Consider the following 9,753-nt stretch of genomic DNA (forward strand, 5'->3'; position numbering starts at 1 on the left):
TGTTGTTGGATGTTGATTGATGGTGTTGTTGAATTTTATTTTGAATCGGTTCCAATAATTCATTTCTTCTCTTATATCTTTCTTCCCCAGGAAAAATGGAACCAGAAATAGTGAAATCTTGACTGTATGTTCCAAAGAGCTGCAGTAAAAGAAACATATTATATGCAAAATTGTCTGCAATGATTTTACTTGTATGCTTTGGCTAGCAATGTTACTTGGTCATAGGAAAAGCAATAATGAATGAAGAAATCCGAATATCACATCTTTGTATCTGCAGAAGGAAGTGTTTTTACTTCAACAAGGTAAATTTGATCCTTTATTCTGGCATTCTTGGATGAGGAGTGTGATTTGGGGTCAGGAATTTGTGCTTAAGACTCAAATTTGTCGTGGGAGATGTGTCATGCCCCATCTTCAGCCGTTCCTCTATGGCTTCCAATTCATACGAAAAATCATCTGCTGCTACATGTGGATTTTTCATCACTTCCTGCTCCCGACGAACAGCTCGAACATATCAAAAAATCACCAAACATCATGGTTAGAGTAGAATTTTGAGAGATGTTGGATGTGACATGGAGACCAACCTGGAATACGGGGCATAGGAAAAACCCCGGTACGTCAATTGAGTTTTCTATATTTATATTTTCATTAGTCACCACTTCAAATCCTCCTGTAGCCATCAGATCATCAGCTTTCTTTTTCAGCTCATCTAGCCCTTTCCATCATAGTTGCAATCGGCAAATCTATGATTAACAGACAAGCATATCATGGACAACCCTGCAAGTTCCATTGCCAAATCCAGAGGCCATTTCCCTGCCTTCTCATCCAAAACCTGAATAAAGGCCGCTCGGTCCACTGTCATTGCATCTTTAATCAGCAAGCCCAATTCTACCCAGTTAACATACGCATCAATAAAATCCCAAAAGCCCAAATATCTGATCTCAGATCATGGTGCTGACTGCTGAGTCAAGCCATAGCCACTAATCTTTGCGACAGGATCAAGGTCCAGAAGGATGTTGGACATGGTGAGTTGACCATGAACAATGGGCCTAGGCTCAGAGGATTGTAGTAAACCCAAGGCCCGGCAAACCTCATGGCTCATGCATTTCATCTCGGAGCAGAATCCCATCAAACCAACCAAATGCGGATGCAAGATGTCGTTAAGAAGCCTCACCTACAAAAAAGAGACAATTCACTGTTTTATTTAAACCTAATAATTTTTAATAAAATATAATAATATAATATAAAAATGATATGAAAAAATATATAATATAATTTAAAATTTTAATAAAAATTATATATAAATTAATAAACATAAAAAAATGATATATTTGACATATATTTATTACGATATGATACAATATAAATTATTAAATTATTAAATTTAATTTTTTTAAATTATTTTAAAATTTTTAAGTTAGTCCTTTTTTAAAATGAAATGTGATAATCAATTAAATCAGGCCTAGCAAATATAAGCAAAACTAGAATAAATCTTCCTTAGCTTAGAAAATCTTCTTGAGAAAATCCATTAACAGAATTGAGCCTCTTGATTGCAATTGTTGAATGATTGATTCGTCATCGAGACCATTTGAGGAGAGAGTCTAGGTTTTAGACCACGTGCAATTCATCTTTTCAATTAAATAGATAAGTTTCAACTTCCAAATCAATATCAAACTATTCATATTGTTAAGGTATCATACGGTATATGTTAAATTTTAGATTTTTTGTATTCTTATACTGAAATTTTGTATTTTCATTTATTATTAATTTATTTTAAATTTAATAATTAATATTGAAACTCAAATTTTGTTATGTGTTCTTTTTTTTTTTTAATATTTCTATTGAATTAGTTACGTGATATTTTTTTTTTTGGAAGCATATTAAAATGTTATTATTTTATATTTATTGAATTTTAAATTTTATGTGTTGTGTGAAATGGTTCCAAGTTGCTTTGGATACTTAGCAAGGAAAGTGAAAAATTAAAAATAAATAAATAAAAATTATTATCTTTTTGAATTAAGTAGCTCCATTGTTACAACTTAGTTATCAGGTTTACAGCTAAATTATGTTTGTTACCAATAAAATTTTTATATTTGTTATTAGTATTTTTTTTATAATTTTTATTTTTAGTATTTTAAGTATAGTAGGATGTAATAAAAAGATAAAGTTAACACTGAAAACATGATTATGATAATATTGTCGGGGGCAGAGAATGCACGTGCGTCACCGAAATCATCGACAATATATTTGAACTAAAAGATGCTGCGCACGTGCTTTTCAGTCAATGGTCAAAATAAGTGATTTTACACCGGTTTTTGGACCGCATTATTAAAAAAAAACCAAGGTAACAACTATGATAACGATACTCTGAAAGGAATCTAAGGTAGTGTTTTTTATTCAGAAAATAATTTTTTTTTAATTTTTTTAAATAAAAAATGAGTGAAATTATTTTTGATAATTAAAAATAAAAATAAATTTTTAGAAAATAAAAATAAAAATGGATTAAAATATGAAAATAAAAAAAAGATGTTTTCAATTATAAAAATAAAAAAAAAATTTTTTCTTATGTTTTATAAGTTATCATATTTAAATACTTTTTAATGTCATTAATTAATAAATCTATATTATATCTATTATTAGATAATATTAATAATAATATCATTGAATATTTTATTTATTTATTTATTTTTACATTTTAAAAAAATAAATTTTATTTTCACTTAACAAAAACATTTTTTATAAAAAAAATATAAAATAAAAAATATTTTTTTAAAAATAAAAATAAAAAATAAAAACAAAAAACATTTTCTCAAACGAAACGAGTCTAAGCCCTTCATCAACATCACCATTTCAAAAAGGTCTTAGGAAAGGAAAAAAATAATTGGTCCAAAAATTTAAATTTTAAATTTATTAAATATTATTTTTTAATAATAAATATATAAATTAATTAATTAAATTTAAAATTCATTTTTAATTATAATTCTAAACAATATCATGTGATATTTTAAGATCATTTTAGATATAATAACTTTTAGATGATTGTGGTACTGGTATAGTTGTAAACTTATGAAATCTATATTATTTGTTTATGTATTTATAATTTAAGATCATATTTGATATACAAAATTATGATAAGATAAGATAATATAATATTATGAATAAGATTAGATTAAATAATGTCATCTTATCTTATATTTGATATGTGTAAGGATTATGATAAAATAATTTATTTATTGATAAAAATTATTCTTCCTTAAAGTTTATACTATTTAAATTATTAATGTAATTTTTAATGATGTATTAAAATAATTAAATTTAATCTCATGAATTAAAAATAAAGTTATTTGTTTTGAAATGATTAAATCATCCTATACTAAGAAGACGATAGTTTTTCTTATAATCATATCCCTTTTTTTATATACAAATCAAATATAATATAAAATAATTATCATATTATCATATTCATCATCTTATGCATCAAATATGATTTAAATACATTAATTATTTATCATAGTATTGATCTTTAGTTAATTAATGACACCTAAGTTATTATAATTTAAGTATATTTAAGGTCAGTTTGGTTCGAGTGGAACTTTTATAAGTGTTATTGAAGTAGTGCTGTTCTAAAAGTGCTGTAAAGATAGCTAAAATAACGTTTGGCAAACTTAATATAGAAGTATCTTAGAATATAAAAAAATATATAGTTAATAATATTTAATATATTTTTAATAAAAAAATAAATAGTTAACTTTATTAAATTAAATCATAAGCTTTTAGGTGAAAAAATTAATAAAATAAAGATTTGATTTTGTTAATTATATTAAAAACAAATAAATTAAATTGAAAAATAGACAAAAATAAAGTATAAAATAATATAATCATCCTTATAATTTTGTGAGCTATTGAAAAAAAAAAAAAGTGAGAATGTAAAAATTTTCATTAAAAACTTGTTATTCAAATTACTACTTTTGAAACAAAAAAATGATTAATAACATCGCCTAAAAGTTAAAATTTGTTTCTTGTATAAGCTAATATTCTAAAAATTTTGATAGCCAAACACCCAGTGTCTACTTTTTTAATGGATAAACTGTTTCATAAACTAGACCAAAATTTCCATATGTTTTCCAAAATTTCCTTAAGCAATGTATATTCTACCCTTAAAAAATGGTAAGACCATGTCTTGGCCCCCATGATTATAATTTTGTTTCTTTTTAAAATTTTTTTAGTGATATGCTAACTTAATTGGATGAGTTGTTAACATTTTTGTTTTTAGATTCAATAAATAATTAGATATTTTCCTTTAAAAATACACATTTTAATGTAATTTTTATTTCGATAAACTTTTTTCAATTTCTTTAAAATGAAATTTTCTTTTCAATTAATTAAACAAATATGTAGACATTAATTATTACATCAAACTACTTCTTTCTATGTAGACAAATAAAATACAATTAAAAGAATCCAACTTATTATTATATATTTTTAGCACATAAAATAATTTTAACGTGCATTATAACTTTACATTCAATCTACCTTATGACTTTATATCGGATATATCTAGTAATTTTTTAATCATAAAAATTAAAAAAAAAATCATAAAAGCCTTCAAGAAGAAATAAAGACTTGGTTTTGAACCAAACATCTTTCCTCCCCCTTGTAACCAATATATATATATATATATATATATATATATATAATATCATCATTTTGTTTAACTTTAATACTCTTTTTTCATAAATTTTTTTATCAATTTATCTTGTTTTTAATCCGATCTGAAGCCAAAATTTTGGCTTGTCTCGGAAGATAGAAGAAACTTATATTATAAATAATCATATACTTAAATGGCATGATCAATAATGTAGGAATGTATATTTTTAATTTGCGTAATTATTATTATAGCAAATATATAAGCACATGTATAAAAAAATAATTAGTAATGATTTCTCTAATTTTGATTTAATTTCATACAAATTTTTTATATGACCAATCGGATTTAACAAAAAAAATTAGTAATGATTTCTCTAATTTTGATTTAATTTCATAAAACTCGTCTAAAAATTTCAAAACCGTTATTGCAAATCAGATAGCGCCCATGCTCAATAACAAACAAGAGAAGAAAAAGGCGTCAAAATTAACCTACTTTGGCTTTGCTTGTTTGCGTAGCTGCTGCTAAGGTCTAAAGTTCAAAATTTCTCTTTCCCTTTGAATTTCTTTCATACGTTTGCAAAAAGATAAACTTTGAAGACGAAAAATTCCAATTAGAGATGTAAGCATTAGAGATATTATTACAGTGTAGCTACTTACGCGGTTAGAGATTTTTATTGCCGGTCTAGAAGTAGTAGAATAAGAAGGTTTTTCCCTGTTGAGATTACAAGTATCACAACAATTAATGCATAAAAAGTTGGAGTTAGGGCAGTGGGGGATAGCTCTTCTTTATACGCATTTTCTGCCAAAAATCACTTACCCTAATTGCTGGGTTTGCTTCGGTTTCACTAAGGAAAACAAAAGAAAGAAAGCTGGAACAGAAGCCCTGGTGGTCGGGGCTCACTGTTTCCCGGTTTTCTTGCTTTCTGGTCTCGCACTTCATTGGTTTCCTGATCCTCTAGGCCAACCCCCCCACCTCCTCCCGGTTTCTTTTTCTCTGTTGGTTTTTATTTCCTTCTGTGGCTTTTTTTGCACTTTGCAGCAAACCCAAAAACAGGTTCGTTTGACCTCCCTATACTATTCCTTTGACCTAATCTAAATAATATAACTCTAGTGTTTTCTGTCTCAATCCCTCCCACACTTGCTTTTTCCTTTTTTTTTTTTTTTTTTTTTTTTTTTTTTTCTTTTTGCTTTTTTTACTGCATATTGTTTACTAATTGTTTAGGGAATTCAATCACTAATGCTGTACCCATTTTTTATTTCAAAATTAAAAAAAAAAACCAACTTTTTTTATCCATTTTGATCCCAATTTCTTCCTTTTTTTTTCCGTTTGGACTTCCACGTATAAATTAATTATTTTTGTATACATTATTAGTAAATTTTTTTAATTTTACAAATAAAATTAAAAAAATAATATATATATTAATTTTATGTAAGTTTTTATTATTTTTAATATATCATAAAAAATATATATCATTCTAATAATTCTACTTATAAAACTTAAAAACTTCAATGAGGATAAATGAAATAACTTTTATATATGTTTTACAAACTGTTCACATACTTCTAATATTGAAGACTATTGATGTATTTTTGGGTTTGATTGCTTCTCTTTGTTTCGGGAATAAAGACTATTTTCTTTCCTACTTGTTAGTGGTAAATAATATATTAATACTTATAAATTAATTATATTAGACTCAAATAAAATTTAAATTTTGTTTAGTAATTATTGAGTTAAGTTTGAACTCAAATAATTTAACTTATTAAACGAATCGAGTTCTAGTATCTTAATATATAATTTGAGTAGTTCACGAATTTAATCACATTTTTTAATTTTAATATATTTTTAATATTTTAATAAAAAATAATTATTTTATTTTTATATATTAATTCGAGTTCGAGTTCAAATTTTAATACAAAATCAAACTCAAAATTAAGCATAAGTATCGAATTTATTTTTAAATAAACTTAATTAAGTAAGCACAAATAATTTATTTTTTATCTCAAATTATATTTAAATTTAAAAATTAAAATCGATTAAATTCAAACTAAATTTTAAATAATAAATTTTAAATAAAATCAAAATCAAACTTTTTATTATTTGAATTTAATTCAACTCAATGGTAGAAGACTTGATAATGCTATAATGGGATAGTGAAAGTGCGTTGAACTGATCAGTTGTACCATTTATTGAATGGAGCTTCACCTGCAGAAGTACCACAAGTATATTTTTTATTCAATAATCAATGCCAACTTCATTTTCAGCCTAATAAAAATCAGATCATAGGACAACTTATATTTTAGACATCACTTTATTTTTTAACAATACACTTGTTTGTTATAAGAGCTTGTTCTTTTATACATGGTTCATGTAAATTTTAAACTTCATAAATAAAATTAAAATATTTTTATATATTTATTTACTTTTTATATGAATTTATTAATTTTTTAAATATACATTATATACATGGCAAACTTATGATGAAATTTTTAGATTTCAGTAATAATAAATAGGAAAATTTTTTTAAATTAAATTATAAATTAAACAATAAGATAATACATTATTTGGTCCAAAAAGAATCCACCATTTCAAACTTGCAGTAATCAAATTCCGTACACTAATAATTAATGTAATGGTTGTGAGTTAAGTAGCGTAAGCTTGGATTTGTTTGGCAAAAAAAAAAAAAAAGAGGGAATTCATGTCAATAAAAAAGAACAAGGGATTTGTATTAGTTTGAAAATTTTATATTATATATAAGGCATATTACCAAAGGCATTTTTGCATCAATCATGTTACACTTTCAACATTGTGTTTAATTATTTTCTCTTAGACACTATAATCATTGGTTGTATTATTCTTTTTATTTAGTTATTTTTTTATATTTAATTAATTAGAAGAGGAGAATTTGAGCTAGACTTGTTTTTAAGGTATAATGTGATTATTACCATCCGATCAATTATTTTCAATCATAGAAGTTTTTCTTAATAAGTTTAAGGTATTTTAAAATTTTTGTCGGGCTTAATTTTTTTAAATGATTTTAAAGATATAACTTTTATGTTAATTTAAAATTTATTTTTAAAATGTTCTTACAAAAATTAAACCCGAATTTCTTTCTATATCACAAGAGTCATATAAGTTATTCATGATTTATTTTTAAAGAAAATATTTTTTTCTTAAAGTATCATGTATTTTTTTTATATTAGGAAACATTTAGAGAAGTTATTCAATTGTTTAGATTAAGACAACATATTTTGTATTCAAGATTAATGTTTATGAAAGATCATTGATAATACTTTAAGTTTAAACTTTAAAATCACAAAGTAGGAATTTATCAATTTAATCAGCTAGCATGATGCATAGTAAAGCTTGCTATTAAGGTTATACCCAAAGCGGCCCAAAGTTGAGAGACATGGATATAAATCGGGGCAGAAAAACAATAATCGGATCCAATACATAACCGACTGCTTCAGAAACATAGGAGTAAGTAAATAGTCGGTTTGATTTGAAAAAATCAATAACCGACTTAACCGACTTTCATTTAATAAATAACCGAATCGATCGAATATTATTAGATAATCGATCATAACCGAATCGATCAAAATCGGTTCTGTTCTATCAGTTTTGATCAGTTCGGTTCGATCGGTTCAGTTAAATAACTGATTTTTTTTATCATTTTTCTTCATATTATTAATAATTATTTAACCACAAATTCAATTCAATAAAATTTAAACTCTAGTATAATTCAAATAAAATTACTAAAGAATTTAATAATTTTAACAATATTTTACAAACAAAATAAATAAAAATATTTATCTCAAATTTTTTTATTTTTAATTATTAGAAAATCGGTTAATTCGGTTAGTGTGGTTATCAATTTTTAAAAATCGAAAACCGATTGAATTAATCAATTTAATCGATTTAAAAAATCGATTATAATTAAAATCAAGTAAATCAAATCGATTCAATTGAATTCACTCAATTTTGATCGATTTAATCGATTCAAACCGACTTTTACTCACTCCTACGAAAACAGCCGAAGCCAACGGTGGTTAAAGGGTTGGAAAGCTGCATGCAGACTAGTGTGAAAAATCAAGAAGAAAATATTAGCAAACCTCCTTTTTTTTTTTTTTATTAAAACTATTCAAATACATTACTTTTAGTAAATTATAATATCAATAAATATTTTAAAAAATACAAAAATTATATATATAAATTATAAAAATAAAACATATATCTATGTAAACACAATTTTACTCATAAAAAAAAGAAAAATTCTTGATTTTAAATCAAAACTTCTCTCTTCTCTTAACATAAATTTAAGATAATAAATTTCATATTTTATATGAATTTAACACCAAATATAGGCGACAAAGTACACAATTCTCTCCCGTTTCCACCAAGCCCGGATATTTCGCAACGCTGTTTCAGACTATTTTTCTTCACCGCGCAGAGCTAAAGGAGTAAAAGTCACGCCACATCTCCCTCGCCTCATTTCCTTATCATTCTCAACCTTTTTTTTTACACTCTCAAACAAACTAAAAAAGATTTGAAAAACTCATTCTCTATTTGATAGTGGACGCTCCAGTTTACGCTGGTTGGGAGCTGTTACCGCTCAATCTCTCTCTATCTATCTCTGCGTGCCTCTAAAACCCCAACATCAACTCTTCTTTTTTTTTCCCTTTCCCTTCTCTCTGAATCAAAAGTGCAAAACAATATCCAACAGTGTTTTTTTTTTTTTCTTGAAAGAAATCTCAGCTGAGTTTGCATGCATTTAAACTGATTTTTTAAAGCTTATAAAAAGATTTTCAATTTTTTTTTCTAAGCTTCGTGATTATCGTAGTTGTTTTTCTGAATGGGGCAGTTTTAAGTAACGGTTAAGGTAAAAATATATCATCGGTTTGTTTTTTGGTATGTTAGGTGATTAGAAAGTTTCTGAGCTCATTTTTGTTTGTTTCCGGAAGAAATAGTTTGGGTTTTAATGTCATTTTAGAGAAAGAAAAAGTTTTTGAAGGTTATATAGACTTATAGCATATATATATATATATCTTAAGTTCACCGGCAGCATACTGGCTCTCATTTTCACTATCTCCAATGGAGATGTTGAGGTCATC

General features: G+C 25.3%; 1 pseudogene; it reads right to left on the minus strand.

Annotated features, from left to right (window-relative positions):
- Positions 1-126: 126 nt before the first annotated feature.
- Positions 127-1,566, minus strand: LOC149512001 (putative U-box domain-containing protein 50; annotated as a pseudogene).
- Between the last annotated feature and the right edge of the window lie 8,187 nt (positions 1,567-9,753).

The sequence above is a fragment of the Durio zibethinus genome, chromosome 24 (assembly GCF_047325235.1).
Source record: "Durio zibethinus cultivar Kanyao isolate XHJ-2024 chromosome 24, ASM4732523v1, whole genome shotgun sequence".
Classification (NCBI taxonomy): Eukaryota; Viridiplantae; Streptophyta; class Magnoliopsida; order Malvales; family Malvaceae; genus Durio; species Durio zibethinus.